Source organism: Schistocerca piceifrons, chromosome 5 (genome assembly GCF_021461385.2).
Source record: "Schistocerca piceifrons isolate TAMUIC-IGC-003096 chromosome 5, iqSchPice1.1, whole genome shotgun sequence".
Classification (NCBI taxonomy): Eukaryota; Metazoa; Arthropoda; class Insecta; order Orthoptera; family Acrididae; genus Schistocerca; species Schistocerca piceifrons.
This window is the reverse complement of record NC_060142.1, coordinates 428,856,535-428,883,267: the sequence shown is the minus strand read 5'-3', so window position 1 is coordinate 428,883,267 and position 26,733 is coordinate 428,856,535. Positions and strand designations below refer to the sequence as shown.

The 26,733-nt window shown below is 42.6% G+C and overlaps 1 protein-coding gene across 2 annotated transcripts in view; it reads right to left on the bottom strand.

Moving 5' to 3' along the window:
• LOC124798370 (3-hydroxy-3-methylglutaryl-coenzyme A reductase) overlaps positions 1–26,733 on the bottom strand; it is a 391,651-nt gene that overhangs the window by 289,769 nt on the left and 75,149 nt on the right. For both annotated transcript variants that reach the window (XM_047261740.1, XM_047261741.1), the window contains exon 2: positions 12,145–12,233. The gene's annotated coding sequence lies outside the window, so the exon portion shown is untranslated. The remainder of the gene's footprint in view (positions 1–12,144; positions 12,234–26,733) is intronic.

The window sequence follows — 26,733 nt, the reverse complement described above, 5'->3', positions numbered from 1 at the left end:
CGTCTCTGCCGTTTCCATACTGATTAAAACCGAGTCTGTATGCCGGCGTTAAGGTTCCTCCTGTTGCAGTATTGTATAAAGCAGTCGAAGACAGTGAGCGATACACTGAGTCGTCCGCTGTCAGCTATAGCAGTGCATATGCAGACTGACTCTTCGATATACTCTGAAATTTTATTTGTGAAAATTACATGCAAGGTTCAGTTACAATTTTCTCTTTTTTCTCTTCTGTCTTTATTTTGCAAGGAATTAGTTACAAAAATTACTATTCATACTGAAATGCAAGTACCTTAGCATCAGTTCCACAAACCTGCTGAAATACAAATTCTATTTTCCTTAGAAGGGCCATGGCCGCTTCCTTGCCTTCCACTAGTACGAAATCCGAGCAAAGTTTCGGCTCTAATAATCTCAACAGTGGACGGATCGTAAAACAACTGACGAGTGAAATCCCTGAAACTCTCGATAATTTTTATCTTGTTTTCGACTCACGTCCATCGTTCACGGTTCAGTGCCACGCTGTCTGTGGCCCACCCCACAAGTAGGTCGCGGCCCTTGTGTTGGGAACCGCTGTTCTAACATATACTAAGAGTGTAGGACAATGACGACTGTTAAAAAGGGGCAATGGGTTGAATATCTTATCCAACCAAATCTGATGATCACGTGTAATGAATTTCCAGACTAGAATCATTCGAAAAAGTTTCCAGTTGTATTCATGGCGCCAAGATGTACGTGTTAACCAGATCTGAAGCAACAGAAAATTCAATTTGCTGTGGACGTTAAGTGAGAGTTTAAATGAGAATGGTTATTTCTTAAATAGTGCTGCATTTTACCACGAATTAACTGTTTACACATTCAGTATCAAAACTTGACGCAACTATTTCTCATACTATACGGAAAGTGGCACGTGATGGTCCTGGATTGAATTTGTGGTGTTACTGGATAACTGGTCGCATTGTTGGAACCTTTTTCTCTTTTTAGGATAAATTTAATTCTATCAGTTATTTCATGGCTCCATAGTGACTTAAATAGCAAGACAAAAGTGGTTATACAGCATACCCAAACCGACATCTCCAAAGTGAAGTTCAGAGGAGAGATGTCTGGCGCCTTTGAAATCAGGACAGGAGTGAGACAAGGAGATGGTCTAACGCCTCTGCTCTTCAATTGTGAACAGGTCATCCGAGAATGTCGAAAAAAATATTAACAGTTCAGGAATAGAAGATGGGGTAAGGCTACGCTACAAGCATATGATTCTCGCAGATGATCTAATAATCTTTTCATACTCCATAGAAACGACAGCAAAAACAACTGAAGACACAGGCAGCAAACGCTGGGGTTCGTATCTCTTTTGAGAACACGTACTTTTATGACAAACATAAAATCAGCTTCAAGAGAACCGGGGGTCGAACTAGCAAAAATTAAGCAGACAGTAAAGTTTAAATAGCTAAGCGAACGGACAGAGCCTACCTTTTCACAGTAAGAAGACTTCGTGTCGCGTATTAACAAGACGGAAATGGCCTACCTCTACAACATGAGGCGAAAATTAAACACTACTTCACTGGAATTCGAGGGGAGGCTCTCTCCATGTGCTCTCGACGCTTACAAGAAACAGGCATCGTCTCATGGGGAACCTTGAGGCCAAAGAAAGAAAGCTTTTCAGAAAACTCCTGGGGCCTATCAAAGAAAACAGCAAGTACTGAAGACGCCACAACCACAGTCTCTATAATAAGGCAGATAAGATAAATGACACGATTCGGAAAAAAAAAGAATTGGCTTTTATGACCACGTGAAACGAATACCACAGAAAAAAAATATATTAAAGGACATTAACCTATTTTCAAACTAATGAAAGCAAAGGAGCATGGTTCATAGAAGTTGCAAAAGATTTACGAGAATTGGAAATTTGTCCCAAAGACACTCATGAGCGAGATGCGCTGAAGGAAAAACTATGAACACATGTAGTTTTCCAGGAAAGGCCGAAGCTGAAAATAGGGAAGGTGTGGACCAGAGACACAAAAGAGCAATACCAGAAACGAATGCAGGAGCCCTGGTCGCCAGTCAAAGCTCGGTAAAAGAGACAGCTGTATTGACGTGGTCTCTAGTTGGTCGAAGTGAAAATCCGTCCACTATCTTTTCAAGAGCGTTTTGCTTTGCCAATGCACATTTAAATGTCACAGCTCCATCATCAAGGCTTCATTTGTTATGTAGGTCCTTCCTGGGGATGTCAACAGGCAAGAAAGGCACATCTATAGGACTTACAGGGCGTTCTAAAATAGCAGTCTGCGGATTAGGCATTTTTTTGTTATAGCTTACAGCAAATCAGAGAATTTTGTTCATTTCTTTTGCGTATGATTTGATAGTGAGGTTACTTCCACATGTTATGCACACTGTTATATCAACATCAGACACATCTTGTTGAAGCGTATGTTTCCAATGATTTTACTTAACGACAGCTTAACATCTTTAAGCGAGAAAACTGGCTCAATTGCTTGGCCAGGATTACAAATTTCATGGTAGCCACAGCGGCTATTCTTGGCAAAATTGAGACGCTGAAATAAATGGAAAACTTAATTGGAGTTGCGACTTCGAAACGTACTTTGGCACAGTAGAAACGCTATTGGAAAGACAGTAGACAGATTTTATTACTAAGCCTTCCATTTCACAATTTTTAACAGATGCCTACTTTAGCATAATTAGCTGACAGGCCACTGTCGTTTTCCAACAAAAGAGTATACCGTTACATTGGGTCAAGACAGTGCACCAGGCGTCTGTAGTACAGTGAATTGGCATTCTCAGCATCCTACGTTACCCGACAATATGCCCGATTTTTTCCTATGAGGGTTTTGTAAAGTGTACGGTTTTTCAAACACCTGTGAACGACATCAATGATTTGAAGAACTGAATTACGGATATCACTGCCACAGCAGATGCAGACTTGTTGAGCCGACTGACTGTGGACGGAGCTGGGTTACGCGTTATATGTGCATTCGTATGAGCTACTCAGTTTCGATTCTGTCATAAAACTGAACTAGGGAGGTACTTTTTGAAACATCATGTCCATCAGATAAATATTATTCCGCTGATATTTTCGTCTACTGACAGGCTAACCAACTTAATCGTTCATTCATATTCCGATCAGCTATAACAGTGTTGCCACCTACATTACCCGCCACCGTAGCCGAGATCGCCAGCGCTCGCCTGTGCAATAGCGTTCGACCCGGAGATATGCTCGTTCGAATCCTAATAGTGCAAGTAATTCTTCACTGCCCGTATTTGGCCCGGCTACGGGAGGGCAAGTGGTAGCGTATAAAGTCCCCTATCACCAATCATTGTGCCAATGTCCTGGATTAAATTCCAAACCTCTCCGCATCGGCTCATGAACGAGATCAGGTGACATCCTGCTCGCAACATTCAGCGACATTATTAATTAATTTCCTAGCTGTAATTCGTGAAGTACTTAGCTCCACTTCGTGAAGTACTACCTGTTGCCCTTCTCCAATGAGTGGAGAGACCATCTGGTGCTGTTCATTACTGGCCGGGAACCGCTTCGGCACTCATCAAGTGATGTATTAATGTGCGACACAGAAACACACGCGACAACGATAACTTCGCAACGGCTATACTTACAAGATTCTGTGTTACATCCCTGAGCGGCCGGCTACAAAACACGAGCTGGCCAAAGATGGCAGACTTCTGCCTATCCAGAACTAGGGAGCCGTCCTTCATCCACTTTTTAACAGACTACAGTTAGGTACCACACCAGAATCAGCGTCATGTTTGGGAGTACCAGAGAAAAGTAAGTAATATATTTTATAAAAATTTTCTCTTGTAGTTCCTTCGATTGTGGAGAGATGGGCCGACAATTTGTTATATTTACCTAAATAGCTTAGCTTTTGTCCACTGAAATATAGATACTACAATGTTGATTATATGAAGTTGGTTTCACTTCATAATGTCAGGCAAACTATTACCAATGTGCCTTTTATGCAACAAAGTGTTAAGCAATGACGCTGTGAAACCATCCAAGTTGGAGGATCATCTGAGAAGGTGTCATCCAGATAAAACAGGTAAAGATTTGAAATGCTTAAAGAAAAACTTAAAAAGAGACCTACGGTGGACAGTATGTTCGTTAAAAAGAGACGATGGTTTCCGGACGTCTTAAACGATCTCGCTACTAATAGTAAAATCTGGAAAACTGCATACTATCGGGAAACAGTTAATTTTGCCAGCCATTCCAGAGGTTTTTAAAACAATTCTACACATACCTGCTTATAACATACACAATAGTATCCCTCTGAGCAACAGCACACTTCAAACACGTATTGATGAAATGAGTTATGATACTGAAAGCATCTCATTATGTTCAAACGACCCATTTCTCCATACATCTGGAGGAGTCAACTTTACGTGATGTTGAAGCATTATTATTGGCATCTGTTGGTTCTGTTATGGAGCAAAAGATTCAAGACGAAGTGCTCTTCGAGAGAACTGTTATAACACGACATTAAAGGCGAATCAATACTTAATGTTTTTGAAGATCATTCATGGAAAAAATGTAAATAATATTAGCGGCAGCATATGGGCCCCCAGCCACGTTTGGGCGCTATCGTCGATTTATGAGCCATTCAAAACAGAATGTACCACGAGTGTTTGCAAAACACTTGCGTCATTCGTCGATAACATTCAGTTTCTACAAATCTGAGTGATAGATTCCATCAATCTCATCAATTTGTCATTAAAACAGTAAAAAAAATTCGAAGTAACGCGTCGAATTCTCAGCTATTTGCGCAGGTATGTGAAGAAAATAACGAGAACTTTGATTGATTACTGCTTCACACTGAAGTGCGCTGGCTGTCAAGAGGCCTATGTTTGGCAAGATTTTTCTCACTTTTCGAGACTATTTTAGCGTTATGGATGCTAGAGATCAATTTCAAATGATAACTGGATCAACTGGAAACTCTACATTCCTTGTTTAACAGATTTGTTTACTAAATGTAATGTGGTTAACTTGCACTTGCTAGTGGATAGTGTAAATCTGATAAAAAGAAAGTCCATCATTTCAGCTTTTCTTACCAGAATTACACTAATGAAGAAAAACATTGGAAGACGCGAAATTTCCCAGTTTCCGAATTTGTTATAAATATGTTGCCAGGATGAGGAAGCTTCAAACTACGTTCAACATTACGTATCTTTCATTGAAAATATTTTGGTTATGGAAATACCACACCGTATTTTCAACCCATACAGTGACACTGAAAAAACGGATGTCGTATTACAAGAACAGATCGGAATAAGGACTAACGATAACTTAATGTACAATTTAGGAATGGATATCAGAAATTCTAACTCAGAGAGACATACCTGTTACTTGTCCTGTATTGTGGGCTATCACGGGAAAGCTTTTCCAACTTCATATCTCGTGAAAAGAGGTTTCAGTGCGGTTGTCGTCATTCTTACGAAAATAAAGAAACAGTTGACTGAGGAGATTGAAAGGTTAAACTAAACTGAAATCAAATACTGACAATCTGTCAACACAGACTCATGCTCATTCTTCCCATTAAATGTGTTCGTGTATTAATTTTAGTATATATGCGTTTTGTCGTTTAAATTAACAACTGTATAAAACGTAACATGTTTTCTTAAGCTTTTCATTCTAAACTCTCTAAACTCCTCTAGCTAAATTTATGAAAGTGAGAAGCACTGGATTAGATGTGAAAAACACGTTGAAGTTGATGAATTTATAAAAATTAAATTTATGACAGGCAGGGGATGTACCCAAAAAAGAAAAACCGGGATGTGGCCTGCGAGACGAAAGAGTTTAGGGACCTCTGACTCATAAAATCTATAAGAGAACGCTTACGTTACATAAAAGACACGGAGCGCACGACGAAAGCTGTCTGAGGTGGATGCTGGAGATAGAGAAATAATCTGGATTATGACAGCTCAGAAAATGATAACACATGGAAATTCCAGCAAATATTGAACAGCGAAAAGTGAAATGGCCCTCATATAGTTATTATGCAAACGGCTAGATTCGTTGGATTTTCACTTGTTGCGGTCTCATCTACGAATCGAAAATGGACGAATGAAGATGAAACTTCTAGAAGGCGACAACGAAGTGGGCGTCCATACTTCAGCCAAGAGGGTGGGCTCCGGAAGGTCACTAATTCATACATTAACCAATTAAAATAAAAGGAATATATGAGTAATTATTCCGTTATGACTAGATTCCCTATTTGTACACTGAGTCATTCGACGTTCGAGAGGCGCCATCGCACACTGACTTGTTAAAATGTGTTGTCGCTCATATCAACAACGTGAAATGACAAACATGTCACTACAACATCTCCAGATCGACGACTGGTATGTGCCAACAGATGAAGCATTGTGGTACAGTTAAATACCCAACAAAGCAATGGTCAAATCTGATAACATAACAAACCTGAAAGAAATGAGACACACAACCGCCAAGACATGTCCTCTCTCACGCTTCAATCAAATCGACTCTTCTGGTCAGCGTAGCCTTAGGGCGGTTGGTGGGAATCAAGCTCTCTGCCTGATTCCGTGGACGAACGTGTCCGTGTTAAGCGCTGGCTACGTAAAATAACGGATTCATCGTAAATTATTGCCACAGTTAAGACGATGGCGGGGTTTATGGAGCGAAGCATGTCTATGTTGTAAACTGCGCTTCCTGCTCTCGTACGGGGAAGTATGGCTGATTTCTGGTATCGAAAACTACTATGGGGCTAGAGCAAAGGTGCCCTACCAGTTGATCGCGATCGACCATTCGATCGCCACGGCTTAATGAGTCCATCTTCCAAAAACTTTGCCGAAGTCTGTTTAAATGAGCTGTTTTTGTAGAATACCAGTTTGTTGGCAATTTTAGCATTTGCGAACGGAGAATATTTAGCACCTTTTTTTAAGTATTACTACAGAAGTTCTTTGTGAACATATTTTGAAAATGGCACAGGTTGTGATTTTTGTCACAAAAATTGTGAAGTCAATTTCCTCACAATCGCTACAGAGAAGAAAATTTTGGGTGCTATTAGAAGAATTGGATAGCCAATATGGAGACCTGCTATTGTACACTGAAGTTCGAGGGCTGAATAGAGGTATGGTTCTAAACAGATTTACAGAACTTCTCCCAGTGATAAAATCTTTTGTGTCTGAAATAGATGAGGGTTACTCACGACTGTATGAGTTGAGCTGCTTGTTGGACCTGTAAACTAACTAAATGAGTTAAACTAAGAACTTCAAGGAAAGAAGCAAATTATTATAGCTCTTATATCTTCTGTACGGTGTTTCATGCAGAAACTTTACCTTTGTATAGCACAGTCACAGAACTAAATGTGAGACACTACCCTAAAATACAATCAAAACTGTCGTATCGACAAAAGTTATTCAGTCAAAAATCGGTAAAGAAGTATACGACCAAGCTGACAGCACTGAATGGAGAGTTTGAAAACCGATTTTCAGATTTCAAGACAATGGAGCCTGTTCTAGCTTTCGTAGCTCAACCTTTCCAAAAAGAGTAGAAGATACTTCAAGTAAAATGAGTACTCTTTTCTTATGCAGTGAGACTGAACTTGAAGAGGAAGTAGTTAGATTTCAAAATAACATTGAAGTTAATGTCGGAAAACAACGAAAATAACTTTCTGATATTATTGAGTGTAAAAATCTTGCCTAACATTGTAAGTTTTGTCGTTTTTTGGGTCAATTTATCTATGTGAGGCAGCGTTTTCAGCGATTAACACACAGGGAAATCTAAGCGTAAAAATAGGCTGACTGATCCAATTTGCACGCTATGTAAATTTGGCTCTGACAAATTATTCACCAGATTATAGTTAACTTCCCAGAGATAAGCAAAGGCAAGTATCTCATTAAACTTTTTTCAACATTTATGGTAGTGTATATTTTAATTTTTTCGCATGAGAAATATCTTAAAAATTGAGTAGTAGGCCTATAACTTTTAATGAAGAGTAAATTGGCTTTTTGTATTTTCTGTACATAAAATGGTTAATTTTGGCTACGATATGGTTTTGTGCTTAGATCTTTATGAATTATTACGTTAGCAAATCTCTAAATGGACTAAATTGCATGTAGTAGATCTGAAGCCTAAAAAGGTTTAGCACCTCTGGGCTAGAGGATCAGATAAAATAACACGAGGCACAGAGGGATATTAACTGGCACTCGAGTTACGGTATTTAGAACTGTGAAGCAGATCTTACATACAGGTTTCGCACAAAAAAAGAACTGTCTCATTTAGTGCCGCCTAGCGAATAGTTTGCACCCTTATTTCTGACAGCGGCTAACGCAGTAGAGTCACAGGGCACCTGCAGATCAGCTGGTACTGCCAGCCAGCACAGTGCTCACGTATTTATCTTTCATATACGCATGCGCATCACGAAATTCACACTTGACTGTTCTAGAAACAGTGCTTCGACGCGCAACATTTGTTGTAAGCCATTAACCACAAAACAGAAAGCATATTCCGGTGGAAGGAGAGGAGACTTCGTCACTTTAACACTATGGAAGCATAAACGTTTTTAATTAGCTTCTGGTTTCATGACCATAGAGCCATCAGTCAGTTGTACAATGCAACACTTATCAGTATTTGAGTGCTAATAACTGATGACTTAAATACGTCCAATAACTGATAATATGGAGTTTTTTTAATTATTTCATTCACAGCAAAACAGCAATGCGCAAACTACAGGGTGTCCAGAAAATGACTCCCTGATTTCAAAATTAAATATCTCGAAAACAAAGATCGATAGAGGAATGCAGTAAACGGTATGTTTATTGTGAAAGCTGTAAGAAGTTTATACAGCAGTTTGAAATAATAGTTACAAAAGCTGCTAACAGATGGTGCTGTAATCGCCATACGTAATGCCTAGTATAAATAGTGATCCGAAGCCCAGAGCGATCAGTTCCACTATTGAAACGTGAAAGGAGGTTAGCGTACCGAAGGAAGAGATGAAAACCATGTACTCCGTTGAACAACGCGTTTTTCTGGTGCTAGAGTACCACAGCTTAGAAGAGAGTCCTATGGCAACAAGGCGAAGTTTTCAAACACGATTTAATGTTCCAAAAGGACCCGATGCGAACACCATTCGTACGCTCTTCGCAAAATTTCAACGAACGGGCAGCGTAACTGATGATCTAGTGGGGCATGTTGGCCGCAAGCAAACCGCAGTTACGCCTGGAAATATCGCCACAGTTTCTGGAATTATTCAGCGAAATCCAATGTCATCCGTCCGTAGAATTGCATCTGAGACTGGTTTGAAGCGTTCCAGCACGCAGTAAATACTGAGAAAGAGCCTACACATGTTTCCATTCAAAATTCAAACGCACCAGGCCATACTCGTACGAGCTGTGCAACAAAGGGTTGCCTTTGCTAATCAGATGCTCACAATGATTGATAGTGAAGGATTTGATGTTGGCTGCATCTGGTTTACAGATGAAGCACACTTCCACCTGAATGGATACGTGAATAAGCAGAACCGGCGATTTTGGGGTTCCGAAAAGCCTTATTAGTGTGAAACGAAACCCCTGTATTCTCCTAAAGTTACTGTGTGGGCTGCAGTATGCAGCAGAGGCATTATTGGCCCTTTTTTCATTCGAGAAACGGTCACTGGTGCACGTTACGTTGCAATTTTGGAACAATTTGTCGCCACACAGCAAGCATTAGAGGATCAACCAGGTACTGAATGGTTTATGCAAGATGGAGCCCGACCACATCGGACCGAACAAGTGTTTCGCTTTCTTGAGGAATACTTCGGGAATCGAGTCATTGCTTTGGAATATCCCAAATTTACTGGTGCAGGCATGGATTGGCCTCCATATTCGCCGGATTTGACTCCCTGTGACTTTTTTGTGGGGCACAGTGAAATACATGGTCTTCCCGAAGCATCCCGCCACGCTGGACGAACTTGACTCGGCGATCTCTGTGGCATGTGAATCCATTTCGGTTGAGACACTACGAAATGTGAGGGCGAATTTCATTCTTCGTTTGCGCCACCTCTGTAGTGCCAATGGTGAACATTTTGAAAACATTGTGATTTGATTGTTTGCAAAGATTGTTTTCATACGATTATTTCACTTATGCTGACATGAGCTGTACAGCGTACAGCGCCATCTGTTAGCAGCTTTTGTAACTATTATTTCAAACTGCTGTATAAACTTCTTACAGCTTTCACAGTAAACATACCGTTTACTGCATTCCTCTATCGATCTCTGTTTTCGAGATATTTAATTTTGAAATCAGGGAGTCCTTTTCTGGACACCCTGTATTATGATCCCCCATCCATTCGCCAGGCAACATGTACCGCCCATTGCACTTTATTTACATGCATTAGTCGTAGTTACCTCATCGACTTCGGTCCCTTCCTTAATGCTTCTGCTTCTTTTCCACATACGTTGCCAAACACAGTACAACATTATCGTACATTTCCTTTAACGTGAAGGATAGAAATGATAAGACGAAGAATTCCGCCTTATGCAGGACACCTTTTCAGTTTCGTTTTACCCTGACATGTTTCAGCACTTTTTGTGCTATCTTCAGTAGGTTATTTTATTTTCTTACTTACATGTAGCTAGTCTGCTACACAATCTACAACTTGTCATGGCTTTGATGCTGCAGTGTTTTCTCACGTTTTGGTGAGGTGAATACGCTCATTTCTGTAACTTATGGTCGTTTGAGAACGCACTTTCTGCGAATTTTCAAACATGGGCACAGTTTTCGCCGCCATTACGTGTTGCTGACAACAACTGTTTCTGAGTCTTTTGACTGCAGCCTTCCCACTCTTCTTCAGTTTTCCTTTCCTCCGTGACGTCTGCAGGTAGTATCTCATCTGAGCCTGAGTTTAACGAAGCACTGTTGATAAAATTTAAATAACCGGAATTTCAAGCAGACTACGGAACGATTCTACTGTCGCTAACGTACATGTTTCATAAGGACAACGAAAGTAAGACAACAAAAATTATGGCTCGTACGGAACTCGTTGCACTTGCGAGTGGAACAGGAAAGGAAACGAGTAGTAGTGGTTCAAAATGGTTCAAATGGCCCTGAGCACTATGAGACTTAACTTCTGATGTCATCAGTCGCCTAGAACTTAGAACTAATTAAACCTAACTAACCTAAGGACATCACACACATCCATGCCCAAGGCAGGATTCGAACCTGCGACCGTAGCGGTCACGCGGTTCCAGACTGAAGCGCCTAGGACCGCACGGCCACACCGGCCGGCGGTCGGCAGTAGTAGTGGCACAAGGTACGCTCCACCATGCACCATACGGTAGGTTGCGGAATGTGTAAGTGGGTGTAGATACAGATATAGATGTAGGGGGTAGGGAAATAGAAGAAGGAAGGGAGGACAGGGGGGGAGGGAGGGAGGGACGGAGGACAAGGTTGATTGTTTTGGGGAAGGAGACCAGACAGCGAGGTCATCGGTCTCATCGCATTAGGGAAGGCCGGGGAAGGAAGTCGGCCGTGCCCTTTGAAAGGAACCATCCCGGCATTTGCCTGGAGCGATTTAGGGAAATCACGGAAAACCTAAATCAGGATGGCAGGACTCGGGATTGAACCGTCATCCTCCCGAATGCGAGTCCAGTGTCTAACCACTGCGCCACCTCGCTCGGTGGATTACAAGGGGGTAGGGACGGTGGGAGGGGAGGAGGGAGGGAGGGGGAGAGAGAGAGAGAGAGAGAGAGAGAGAGAGAGAGAGAGAGAGAGAGAGACTTCATCTCAGCACTCTACGTATGGAGGAAACATCAATTGGCAACATGTTAAACGTTGGGAATAAATTATTCTGGCCGCAGACCCACGCAAAAGAAACGGTAAAATGGATAAATGAGAGAGCGAGGAGGAGATGAATGACGACGATTTAAGGTGCCAGCACATAACAGTCATATGGCTGGCGTTGAGTCATTATTGACGTCGTTCGCCTCAGCCGACAAAATGTAATCTTCCGTTGTTTCTTTGTTGCTCGGGTGAACAACTGGGACACCACCTTCGGAAGAGTGCGACCGTCACTGGCTATTCTGGAACGTGAGACAAGATCTGCAAGGGCCATGGTGAGGTGTCACTTCTTTCTGCCGGGTCCTCGACCCTGTGCGAGGGGTGAGGAGATGAGCGATATGGCAACTTACCTGGGCTGTGCTTTCCGCCGTGCTGAGCAGGTATCAGTAGGAGAAGGAGAAGCAGCAACATTTCGGAGCGCGCCGAGGCGACGTGTCACCTGCGCACACAGACGAGGCACTTAGTTAATAATTGACGCCAAACGAGGTGGCGCGCTATTTTCAGTCCTGTAGTCTACCAGGCCAGCGCAGGCCGCACAATGCGTGACACACAGTTGCATCATGCCCAGCACCAGGACCGGAACCAGGATACAGTTTTATAGACTTTTTTGGTCAGTGCCACTGTTTGCTTTCTGTAGTTAATAACACCAACAATTAAATATAAAACTGCTTTGATATACAGAGGGGTCCAAAAAATGTATCCTCTGTTTAAAAGTCCATAACTGGATAACTAATTGACGGAGTTGTCTCATCTTTGGTAGTGTAATAGTTTGTAATTCCGGCAATCGCCACACAAGCGTTGTATTGCGTTGATTTGTTTTGTCAGTTGACAGTTGCCAGATAGTCAAGTGTTTTGTTCTCAGTTGCACCTAGTCACTCGAGTAAACTTGGCTGGAGCAAGGCTTACATTCGATGAAAGGAAGTCAGTTTTTAAGTGGTATTTTAAGTACGAAAACATTAATGAGGTTCAACGGCAATGGCGAAATGAGTATCAAACAGAGCAACCGACACGTTTAACGATTCGTCGCATTCGAGACAAATTTGAAGCCGAAGGCTTTGTTAAAGATGTACACAGCCAACGATCTGGACGACCTGTAACAGTAAAAAGTCCGTCGTGTGTTACAACAATTCACTCGCTCACCACAAAAGTCTGTGAGACAGTGCGCCCCTGAAACTGGAGTGAGCCGCTCAAGTGTTCCGTGAATTTTGAAGACAGCAAAGTGAAAGTGCTACATCCCATGACTGCTACACGCAATGAACGAGGACGACCCAGATCATAGAATGGAATAGTGCTAGTGGTTTACTAACATGGTGCGCAATGATGAAGAGTTTGCAAAGATGATTGTGTGGTCTGATGAGGCACAGTTCAAACTCAATGGTGCAGTAAATCACCACAATTGCATCTACTGGGCCGCCGAAAATCCGAACGCCCATGTAGACAAAGCTGTGAATTTGCCAGGAGTAAATGTGTGGTGTGGGTTGTCTTACCGGGGCTTCATTGGGCCATTCTTCTTTGACGGCACAGTTACCGATGAGTTGTACCTTCAGAAGCTTCAGACATCCATTTTACCTGCAATCCGAGACTTGTATGGAGATGGAAGAGTTTAAAATGGTTCAAATGGCTCTGAGCACTATGGGACGTAACTTCTGTGGTCATCAGTCCCCTAGAACTTAGAACTACTTAAACCTAACTAACCTAAGGACAGGACATCACACACATCCATGCCCGAGGCAGGATTCGAACCTGCGACCGTAGCAGTCCCGCGGTTCCGGACTGCGCGCCTAGAACCACTAGACCACTGCGGCCGGCAGAAGAGTTTAATTTCAAAAATATGGTGCCGCAGCCCACTACCAAAATCGTGTTAGGGCGTATCTCGACGAAAATCTACCAGGAAGATGGATAGGCCGTAGAGGTGTTGTGGAGTATCTACCACGTTCCCCAGACCTAACTCCTCTGGACTTTTTACCTGTGGGGAACACTAAAAGACGTCGTTTATCGACAAAAGCCACGCACATTGGATGAATTTCGAGAATCCATCGTACATTCATGTGCAAATAAACAAGTGAACACGTTGCAGTCAGTAGTTCGTACTGCAGTTCGGCGGAATCGTTTGTGTGTGAATTTCAATGATGACCATTTCGAACACCTACAGTGATATCTTTAAGTTGGACTTTAAGCTACATTTTCACCAAAAATGAGACAACTCCGTGAATTAGTTTGCAAGTTATGGACTTTTAAACAGTGGATACATTTTTTGGACCCCTCTGTATTAATAAAAATAGCAAAGTGTTTAATTCCAATTAAATACACAAAAATTCCGTTCCTGATGACGATATACAACTGCTGACAACTGTTTCTAGTGAAGAGCTGCTGCGCCAAAGAGACTGGTATATGAATGCGTATTCAAATATGTAAACACAATACGGCGCTGCGGTCGGCGACACCTATATAAGACGAGTGTCTGGCGCAGTTGTCAGAGCGGTTAGTGCTGCTACAAAAGAAGGTTATGGAGATTTAAGTGAGTTTGAACGTGGTGTTATAGTCGGCACACGAGGATGGGACACAGCGTCTCCGAGATAGCGATGAAGAGGGGATTTTCCAGTGCGACCATTTCACGAGTGTACCGTGAACATCACGAATCCGGTAAAACATCAAATCTCCGACATCGCTGCGACCGGAGAAAGATCCTGCAAGCAAGGGACCAACGAAGACTGAAGATAATCGTTGAACGTGACAGAAGTGCAACCCTTCGGCAGATCGCTGCAGATTTCAATGATGGGCCATCAACAAGTGTTAGCGTGCGAACAGTTCAACGAAATATCATCGATATGGGCTTTAGGAGCCGAAGACCCACTGCAAGACACACAGCTTTACGCCTGGCCTGGGCCCGTCAACAACGACATTTGATTGTTAGTGACTGGAAACATGTTGCGTGGTCAGCCAAGTCTCGTTTCAAATTCTATCGAGCGAATGGACGTGTACGGGTATGGAAACAACCTCATATATCCATGGACCCTGCATTTCAGCAGGGGACTGTTCATGAGGGCTCTGAGCACTATGGGACTCAACTGCTGAGGTCATTAGTCCCCTAGAACTTAGAACTAGTTAAACCTAACTAACCTAAGGACATCACAAATATCCATGCCCGAGGCAGGATTCGAACCTGCGACCGTAGCGGTCTTGCGGTTCCAGACTGCAGCGCCTTTAACCGCACGGCCACTTCGGCCGGCAGGGGGGACTGTTCATGCTGGTGGAGGCTCTGTAATGATGTGGGCCTGTGTAGTGGGAGTGATATGGGGCACCTGATACGTCTAGATATGACTCTCGCAGGTGACATGTACGTAAGAATCCTGTCTGATCACTTTCTTCCATACTTGTCCATTGTGCATTCCGACGAACTTGGGCAATTCCAGTAGGACAATGTGACACCTCACACTTTCAGAATTGGTACAGAGTGGCTCCAGGAACACTCTTCTGAGTTTAAACACTACGGCTGGCCACCAGACTCCCCAGGATGAAAATTATTCACCATATATGGGATGCCTTTGCAACGTGCTGTTCAGAAGAGATCTCCACCCCCTCGTACTCCTACGGATTTACGGACATCCCTGCAGGACTAATGGTGTAAGATCCCTCCAGCACTACATCAAACATTAGTCGAGTGCATGCCACGTCGTGCTGCGGCACTTCTGCATGCTCGCGGGGCCTCTACACGACATTAGGCCGGTGTACCAGTTTCTTTGGACCTCATTGTAAAAATGTCTCCTTTCAAACAAATACCTGGACCTGATGGAATACCAGTGGGATTTTATATACCCGGTGGAAAGCTGACTGATATGATCATCGAAATAATCGATGGTACCTCTACACCACCAGAATTCAAAGAAGGTGTTAGAGTGTCAATGCGCAGAGGAAGAGGGACAAAAGATGTGAGCAGTGCGAGACCTTTTCACAAGAACTCAATTCCAGTAGCTTGCTTGTCTCTAGATATGTCTGCACAACAAGCTTGACTGTTTCGGCTTACAATGCCATGTTCAAATGCACGTCTACGTGGAGCTTACGATTATATGGCACCTATGAACCAACCGTGAGCTTTCTGTTGTGAAATACTGTTATTATAATCACGTAGCTGGTATAATATGAAATTTTTGCGTTATAATAATGGTTTGATAGCTATTTGACGGTTGGGATCCTAGCTAGATTAGCGGTGCCCAGCTGCAATGAAGTACACAGTAGAGTGTGGTATGGGACACGAGCATTTGGCGAATTGCTGTAGTCTGTATATTGTGGTTCTAACCTTGACTTGGTGAGGAATCGCCCATCCTTCACATACCTGGCAATGTTTTAGAAAGAGTACTTGTACAGCTGTTATAGGAGACATGCACTAACCTCTTATCGAGAACTGAAGATGGTAAATATGCTCACGGTAATCGACAATAAAGGTTGTCTGGAAGCGATCTTGCCCAAGAAGTTCATCTTCTCTAAAGCACCACTGTAATATGTTTGTATGATCTTGGATCGCAGCAGCTATTGTTATAGAACAAGTAATTTTTTTCTTTACTGTCTTAAGCGTACTGTTAATTAAGAAATATTTCACCAGATGGGTTTCGCCTTTATTTGAAAAACATCATCGTGGATGATTGGCATTTATAGCTCCATTTTACATATTTGATGAACCAACGAAATCAGATCCCTATATTCTATAAATCAAGCCTCAATTTGGGAGCTATGTATATCTAGTAGCTAACTATGTGTCAATATTATGTTGCTGATAAATGATGGTCACTTTGACTTGGCTGCAAAATACAGTGACTGACATGGGTTGAGGAAATCACATTAAGAAGTTACCTATACATTTCAAGGTTAGTATACAAGAAAAAAGCGATACAGTTGTATTCATTACAATGACGAGCCCCTTCGACAACTGAAAGAGGAAAGGAGAGGTCGTGGCCTACGCTTCTCATTATCGGATTGTATGTTAATCTCTTCAGCTGAATGCCCACCGTCTCTCAATTTTCTCATGGATCAAGTTGACTTTGCCAATGGCGGTATGTGTGTTAAATGGGGAAATGAAGATCGGAAACGCCTTTGATGCTAATCGTACAGCGAATGCTATGCAGCAGCAGAGGATTTCAGGTTCCCTTTGCCCTCATTAACAATACAATTTTAATACTGAGCTCTACATGCAGCCGTAACAGCCATCGACACTAAGTACGAGACCAAGGTGAAACATGCACGGCCTGGCGCAGAGATGTCCTTGATATCGATAAAATTGCCTTTTTGTACTGTTTCGTATTACGCAGTAGTGTAAATCAAGTGTCAATTTGTTCTTCTGAATGGTTTTGTTTATGGCGCACTTTCAAATAGTAAGTGTTCTAGAGCAGGGGTCTCCAAACTACGGCCCGCGAAGGCCGGCAAACCGGCCCGCGTTAGCTGGCCGGTCATCCCCCGTATCCGGCCCACCAAACATTTGAGGTGGTACCTATACTGGCAACAGTTGACTTTCGAGGCCCATCGCGACCAATACACCGCAACATTGTCGGAGCTCTATCTTTACAAAGCGGAAGGTCATGGTTAAACTTGTGGCTATCCACAATAAACAGACAGACCATGATCCGCGCGACAGTGAAGAAAAAAAAAAAAGAACTGTTAACAGACTAGTTTGGCGAAAAAATTTTAAGTACAAAAATTCTTTGCATTTTATTCTACTCACGAGTAAGGTGCAAGTCTCTCAAATGGACGCCACTTCGGCGACTAGCCTTAGTAATCAGTCATTATGGAAGATGCTTCTTAAGCGAGGATTCACTTTCTTTTGATTACGTTGTAAAATACATACAGAATGTGCAGTGACATACTTTTTTGTCGGTGGAATTCGCCAGAATTTCGGTCAGGTATGTCCACCAATCAAAATTATGTAATTAAATAAAAATCGTAGTCCGTTTCAGGGCTATGCTATTCCCACAACCTTAAATTTTTGCGATTTCATCTTTCCTTTAGCCTTACATTACGGTGATCATGGAGTGCTAGGGTGCTTTAATCCCACTAGGTAGATCTTGGCCCTTATGACTTCGTGGAGGAGTCAATGTGGCCCGCGGACTAAAAAGTTTGGAGACCCCTGTTCTAGAGTTTTCCACCAAATGGATACCGGGGCGCCACAAAAAATCGGCTTATCACTCGTGGAAATTTATTCAATGTTGCTTAGGATTAGTAAGTAAGCTGATTCTTAATTTTCAACAGTTAAGATAAGGACAACTCTATTCAAATTCCCTTGTACTTTAAGATTATCAACGTGAGGAACGTCAAATAGCTGCAACCAGACATGTAAAATCAAGGCATTGCACCATGTAACAATAGACGATCGACCAGTAATGGTGTATTACATAGTGGACACCTTAAGCTTCAGAAGTGGGAACACGGTATCCATCAAGTAACGGATTAGCTACAAGAAACTTTTGTGCAAAAAAGGTGCTATCTTTGTAGAATAATGACCGAAAGCAAATTTGAAAATCAGCTTCCCATTGATGTCCGGAGTTTTTCAGAACAAATACTCCTCCTGGGAAGATTATTTTCAGTGCTTTCTCATTACAATATTAGTTCATTACTTTGTAAGGGGTAAAAATAACTGTCCAGTACTTCTTGATCCACTCAATTAAAGAGATACACGAGGAGAAAGTAGGACTACGAAACAAAACAAAAAATTCATCTCTCACAGGCAGCAAAAGGTGTTTCAGCAACAGTTAACAGGAGTAACTGGAGTAATCATTTTTTAATACTTCCACACTATTCACCGGCAACAGCACCTCTGACTTCCGCCTGTTCCCACATCTGTACAAATGTGTGGCAGATGCACGATTTTAGTCCGATGAAGTGACGGCTGCCACAGAAAATTATTTTGCACACGTTCCAGACTTGTACAACAAGGAAGGAATCTACTCACTGGAAATGCGTTAAAGTGAAATTTCCTAAAATGGGGCTATTTCTACAAAAAAGTGCGTTTCAAGCCTGTAAAACAGTCTTCCTGTGACAAACACAGGATCTTTTTCATCTTGTCGTCACGAGCACGTTGAAAGACACCATTACTGCATTTACATTTCGTTCACGAAAGGGTGCAATCAGCGCAAAGCAAAATAGTCTCCCAGGCAATACTGCAATACGATCGACCTCGCTGGAAAAAAATTTACAATGTAACTTTATTCTCTTTCATAAAATTTTGTCCACAAAATATCATCGCCATTTCAGGCTTCTGTATAAAGTACGACAACACTGTATTTTACAACCAGAGGAGAACTGCGTCTTAAAGTAGTTCCCAGGAAGTTAGCAGGCAACTACACAGATTCTATTCTCCTGTGCAGCTGATTCACGTTATTCAGCACGCATATATTGTCCGCGGCGAAAAGCTGATACATAGACAGTCTGTAACACTGAGTCTCGAATCGCATACATGATCACTGAGAACAAGAAAGGCTCTCATATATGCAGACAGATTCAAGGAAAAACGCTGGCAAAAGTTCAGGCAATGGAAGTAAATGAGTTGTTGTGATTACTGACCATTCATTTCACTCACGCTCGGTTGGGAACGGCCGAAGGAGAATACTGAGTGAAACTAGTACAGTATTTAACACCGTTGACACGCACTTGGATTGCACCACGCGCAACACTCACGAAGTCAGCCGGAAGCTACGGGCTGCGAGGTTCCCTCTCATTCTTGCCTGCACGCTTGCTTCCTCATTGGTTGTGGTCACCACTCAACACTTCCCGCAGAGCTTCTGCGAACTGCTCATAGCCGTCCCACGTGTACAACAATTCCTTCTGCACAAAACGTTAGCGTCGTTTCACACAACGAAACGGTAACGTCCCATCATACGCCGATTAGTTCTGAAGAGCTCTAACACCGCAATGACCAGTGGTCATTAACTCGCCGTTAAATTTAATTTCATCGCGCGAGTCAGGGGTTGGGTTGATTTGTTGGAAGAGACCAGACAGCGAGGTCATCGGTCTCATTGGATTGTGCAAGGATGGGGAAGGAAGTCGGCCATGCCCTTCAAAGGAACCATCCCGGCATTTGCCTAAAGCGATTTAGGGAAATCATGGAAAACCTAAATCAGGATGGCCGGACGCGGGATTGAACCGTCATCCTCCCGAATGCGCGCGAGTCAGGAGCAGCAACCTGCATATCAGATAATCTGGACAACTGATGTTGGACAGGCATTATAGTGCATACTTTCAGAAGGAGATAGCACAGTAAATAACAACACAGCCAAAATTAGGCATGTCATAAAAAATTTTATTGTTCGAGACAAGAATTAGAAATAGACTTTTTAGGATACAACAAAATGTTATCTACATTGAAATATTATGTCTTTATCGATACAGCAAGAATTTTATTTCATCCGTTCTGGATGTTGTTATACTCCGCGCCCGTTAAAAATTGTTGATGAAGAACACAACCAGCCGCAACAATTGTGTAGTGAGACTACGAATGCAATTCTTCTCAGCCGCTGAGGAAAGCAATTTTCCACATACTAAACCTAAACCTACAGTTTAAGATAGGATAAATACACTCAACATTTGTTTTTTAAATAAAGCATCTCACAGAAAATATTCAGTTTGTTTTGTACATCAGTTTTACTGTCATAGTTATTGACAGAAGTGGCCCGCATTTTCACTTCTGAAATCACTGAAATTCAGCTACGAATATTCGAAATCTTAGCTAATGTCACTGAAACGTTTAAATGATAGCAACATGTTGCTCGGACGGACAGTGTTATTCCCTCGGCAGTTTTCTTTCCTAGCATAGGTATGGGAAAAATGTTGGGATAATTTAATTTAAAGGCTACGGAAAATGGTCCAAAGTAAGTTACATTACGCGGGCGGTCACTATCAAATCCAGTACCTTTCCTTGATCATCGAATACACTGTTGGCAAAAAAAACATTTCGCAGCATTCACTGATAGCTTGAGGCTTTCAACAAACAAAAGTACAATCGCATTTACAGTACGCTCAACTCACAATTATCAGCTACAGCCAAGTGAAAGCTGATAGCTGATGCAATCGTCATAAAAAAAATCTGTTTGATGATATTGTTTCTGACAAAGATAGAGTATAAATACCCAGTCTTTCCAAATACAGTCATATATTGAGAGAAGGTGGTCTGTATGCTATTTGCCACTCCGCGATAAAAATACCGATCGCCACTTTTCAGTTGGTTTCATATGGTGTTACAGACTGCAGAAGTTCCAAAAATATGTGACAACGTATTATACCTCGTGACATTCGCGCAAACGTCATTGCGAGACAAGTCGTAGATACACACGGGACCAATACACAAACCGAGAAAAACCTAGCCACATGACATGCGACCTTTAGATTGTTCGGTACACAAAACGTGTACTGCTGACCCCTGAAGACTCATATGAACCGTGGTGACGAGTTTTAAACAACACGGCCAAACTGCAGGATTCAGCAGCAGCCTAGTTATCAGCATGCTGTGCAGTTGCTATTCTAGTACAGCTCCCGACCGAAAGTCAGACAAAAAATACTGCAAAACTTACGTGTTTGTGTACGTAGATGAAGCACATTTCAACGACTCCTAGCTACCCGAGGATTAGTCCTTTTTTTCTGAGAGGAGGCCGATGTATTCGAGTTCTGCTGCCGACTGAATCAAAGAAATTATCTATGATAGACCTCTCGGGGCAAATAGCAGTAATTTCGGAAAGACACCTTCTGCATGATCGCGCCAGAAAGCACACAAAATTCCTTTTCTTATTGGTTCGGTGGACGTCGTGCGAAATAGCTTTGCACATGCGCAAAACGCATTCTCGTTCTCAATGCTGAGCGAGTCCACCCCTTTGTTTCTTCCACTGACAGCGGAATATCGTCTTGAAATAGAAACTCCTTGCGAAAGTTATAAAGCTCCGCAACTTTAAACTAGTATTAGAACGCGCGCTGACGCCTGCTGTGAAATTCGTTAAATCGTCTCAACGTCCACAGCGCAGATAGTAGCAATTCATTATCGGATGAGATGACTGAACATTAATACATTACAGTGGTTAAGGAATGCTTATTTGCAGTTTACGATGTGTCTTCCAAGGCCGCTGCTGAGTAAAGCACGTAACAGTACCGCTCTAATTAGTTCACGTTACCCAGAAACAGTGAAGTTTGCATTTTAGCGTCTCGCCTACGGAACGGTTCATATTTCCACAAGGTGACGGCGCAGAGAGAGGAAAGTGCAACCTGCGAGACCATGTCTTTAAAACAGCCACGGTGTGCCGTTAAGGCTTCAGTGCGCCGGAACTTCACGTTTATCCTCATCTGCAGGGAATCCCGCTTACGAGCAACATCCTGGTAGCAGGAAAATGGCGCGCCCAACAGGCAAAAAACGTGTAAGGCCCGCGTTTCCAGGCATCTATCACATGCGTTATCCCTGTCCTTTTCACGATCATTGTAAACTATTTGAAATAAGCCCGTGACATTTATTTATTTCTCGTCCGTAAGGTCCCGTGTTTAAAGTCCCCCCGACGATGAGGTCACTAGAGACAGAGTGCAAACTCGGAAAAAGGAAGGCCGGAGAAGGATTTCGGCAGTATCCTTATACAAACGCACTATTTCGACATCTGCATTAATGCAGATGGCCGAACGGGAGTTTCAACCGCCGTCCTAAAAGTGTCTCAGCACTGCGCCATCTCGTTTTGTGTGTGACTTAAAGAGTACAGCCCTTACACTCCTCTAATTCTCAGCCCCTCATCCACCTTTACGCAAACAGAATGACTTTTATGCCGCTATAGTTTTAGTCATAATGTCTGTACAGCACTTCGGTGATCGTATTTCACTAGTATTTTATTTTTACCTACATCTGCACTCCGCAAGCCACCTTACGGTGGGTCGCAGAGTACTTCCTGTATGACTCACTTTCCCCCTTTCCTGTTGTAGTCGCGAAAGGTTCGCGGAAAGGAAGACTGTTGGTGAGCTACCGTGCGAGCTCGCATCTCTCTAGGTCAACCTTCACGGTATTTTCGCGAGATCTACGTAGAAGGAAGCGATGTTTTTGCTGACTCTTCGACGAATATACGCTCTGAACTGTAACAGCAAACCACGCCGTGACGCTGAAGCCTCTCTTACAGCGTCTGACACTGCAGTTGGCTGAGCATCTCCGTAACGCTCTCGCGCTTACTAAATGAATCTGTGACAAAACGCACTGCTCTCCTTTCGACCTTTTTCATTTCCTCTACCAATCCTACCTGGTACGGTTCTTAGTTAGACGAACAATATTCAAGTGCTGCTCGGACGAGGGTCTTGTAAGCTATCTCTTTCGTGGATGGACTACATTTAAAATGGTTCAAATGGCTCTGAGCACTATGGGACTTAACTTTTGAGGTCATCAGTCCCCTAGAATTTAGAACTACTTAAGCCTAACTAACCTAAGGACATCACAAACATCCATGCCCGAGGCAGGATTCGAACCTGCGACCGTAGCGGTCACGCGGTTCTAGACTGAAGCGCCTAGAACCAACCGCACGGCCACACCGACCGGCGACTACATTTCCTAAGGATTCTTCCGATGAACCTCAGTCTGGCATCTGCCATACCTGCGATTAGTTTGGTGTGGTCGTTCCACTTTAAATCGCTTCGTACGGATATTACTTGATATTTCATGGATGTGACTGCTTCCAGTGACTGTTGTGCTATCTCGTAATTATACAAAAATGGATATTCCTGCCTATTTATGCGGAATACGTTACTTTCATTATTCATGTTAATCTACCGGGTATAGCACTCGACGCCAACCCTGTAGGTTCCTGGTTCTATACCGGATGGGGCGGGGATTTACCCTCTTTCCCGTCCGTTCAGGACGGCCCCAGGTCCACTTAGTCTGCTGTAAAAATTAGTACCGGGGATCTTTCCTGAAAGTAAAAGGTGGCCGGGTGGTCGTGCCCGCCACGCACCTCTCTGCTTGCGTCGCGGCGAAATAGAAAGGCTGCACTCTGCATGCACTCAGGCCGATAGTCGAGTCACGGGCTTGCGCCACGGACTTTACGTTTACGCTACTACAGTCCATCTCGCACAGTTTTCAAGCACTCGTAAAGATTTAAATTTATTCAATCAAAATCTGACAAGTGTATAGGAAATTTTGATGAAATTGGTAACTTTTAAATGATAACTGTTCTAACTGGAAAATATTTTAAAACAGAATAACAAGTTCTATTGATCAGCGAAATAGATGACAACGAACAGCGTAAGGAAGCGTAGTAATTAACTAGTTATTAAGCTATTAGGCTTGTAGATCAGAAAACATGAGAGTAAACCTCTCCCCTCCCCCCCAACCAGAGCAACCAATGACATTTCACAAGCGGATTTATTTAACGATAAGTAGTCTTGCCACAGTGGTAACACCGGTTCCAGTCAGATCACCTAGGTTAAGCACTTTGCTAGCACTTGGATGGGTCACTGTCAGGGTCTGCCGAGTGCTGTTGGCAAGCGGGGGGCACTCAACACTTGTTAGGATGTTAGGACCATTGAGGAGCTACGTGATTGGAGGGTAGCGGCTCCAATCACGAGTCAGAGTGGTGTGCTGACCACATGCCCCTTCATATCCGCATCTGGTGACGTGTAAGGGCTAAGAATGATACAGTGGCCGGATGGTGACATTGGACCTTCATGGCCTGTTCACTTGCACTTGGATGGGAACAGTCCGGGTCTGCCGAGTGCGGTTGGCAAGCAGGGTACACTCAGATCTTGTGAGGCCTATTGAGGATCTACCTGACTGAATAGCAGCAGCACTGGTCACGAAAACTGCCTCTCGTAGATAGATCAATCTTCTTCCAAGAACGTAATTCTTCATATATTACAGCTCATAACCCGTTTGAAGACATCGTCTCTCACAGCGGCTGCTGGTAGTGTTACAATATTTCTCTGAAGCGGAAGAAGGCTATCCTGGAAGTCAAGCTGGGAACGCCCCAGGAAAAATTGTACGGTGGAGAGTGGCTAAGGCATAATTGAGAGGTTATTTTCAGAATTAAGCTTCCATTCTTGAGTGGTGCGTGTGCTCAAATTAACCTCAGAGAGCTGTCCGATAAAGGTCAGAGAATTAATTGGGCAGATATTTCAGTGTGAAAGCAAGGGTCATACGCAGTAACACTTGCTGGGCAGAAAAGCCAGAAAACAAGCGCCATGAGGAATAAAGGGAGGTCAGATATGATTATTTACATGCAAAACAGAAACTACTGTAAGTTAAACGAAAGCTTAATGGATTCGTGACATTTAATGGGCTGTCAAATGAAAACGAGACATATGGAAAAAAGTAAGTAAATTATTTATTATTTCAAAAGTAATCGTCGTAACTGTTAATACATTTCTCTCGCTATGAGGCAAGACGGTCAATATCTTCGTGTAAAATTGTTTGCAGTTGCCTACGAAACATGTATTTACTCAGACGTGCACCTCTTCGTCCGAAGAGGCGGGCCCATATGTCGCCAAGGTTGTTCCGCCTACGTTGCAGAAGTTACGCTGGGAAGCTCTTACACATCCTCCATATAGTCCCGATATCTCCCCATGCTATTTCCATATTTTTGAAACCCTGAAGAAAGACATTTGTTGCCGCCGATTTGCTTCGCACAAAGAGATGCACATCTGGGTGCAATCATGGTTCTGTAGACAGCTGGAAATATTTTTACATGAAGCAATTTATCGTATTGTCACATAGTGGGACAAATGTATTAACAACGGCGATTACTTTTGGAATAATAAACAGTTTACTTACCTTTTTTCTATCTGTCTCGTTTTCATTTGACTGCCACTTATACAAACATATGGTGATTCCTACATCAGTATCACTTTCGTTCGTGCCGCACAAGTGTCTCAGTGGTATCAGCAACAGCAACTGATGCTCATAAACACAAATGTCAGATAATACTATGCTCGGCGCGAGCCGTCTCTAGTAAGGGACAGTTACTCGGAAAACCAATTGTAAACGTGGAAAAAAGCCAAAAACACATATGAGCATTAGCCGCAAATGAGTGGTCACGTAAGTCACAAAAGCTCACTTTGTGGTTGCTATTAAAATAAAAATACCGGAAAAATAGTGCGCAGCTGTAAGAGAAGACACACATTTCGCGCTAAAAGTCCTTATTTTTGAAATAAGGATCTTCAAGGGTACGACGACCGTCTTTAAGAATATACGCACATAACTGACCATATTTGGTACACAAAATAATGCAGTCGGTCTCACTCCAATTGGAACACTCACTTGTTTGCTGTTCAGTTGAACGTTTCAATTTTTTTATTACGACGTTGCATGGTTCGGTCTAGAATGTTTATTGCATGTGAGCAAATGTGTCTCTGGTTGCCATGAACGAAGTAAATTTCCACTGAATGTGATTCCGTTACATCAGTTCTAAACATTTCGTGCATACTGCTCTGGTTGTTTTAATGTTGTTCAAACCTACTCGACAGTCAGCAAAATTGGCTAGTTGCACGTACGACTCGTGCACTGAGGGTTCCGTACAAACTTAATTATGTATGTAGACAGTTGATCCATTACAGGAATCGAGGATTCCTACCATTTTTGCCTCTGATCGACAATGATACTGGCAAGATATCGGTTCCCAGACACTCGATAATGTTTTAACTTCAAGTTAAAAGTCGGATAACAAATGAAAAAAGAAAAATGTTTTCGTGTGATATAGTTACAAATCAACAATTTTCTGATTCTTCTCTTTTGCTTGTCCTTTGAAACCTTTCTTTTTGCCAAATTTCGTTATTCTATGTCAAGGGGAAGTACCCTATAGGTTGTAACGAGGGAGTCCAGCAATATCAAAATATGACATAAACGGCCATATCTTTTGATTGAACTGACATTGAAGCTTAATATTTTTACACCACCAAAGTATAGACCTCATTATGTGATATAAATTTCAACTTGCTACGTCTCTCAAGTCTTCTTG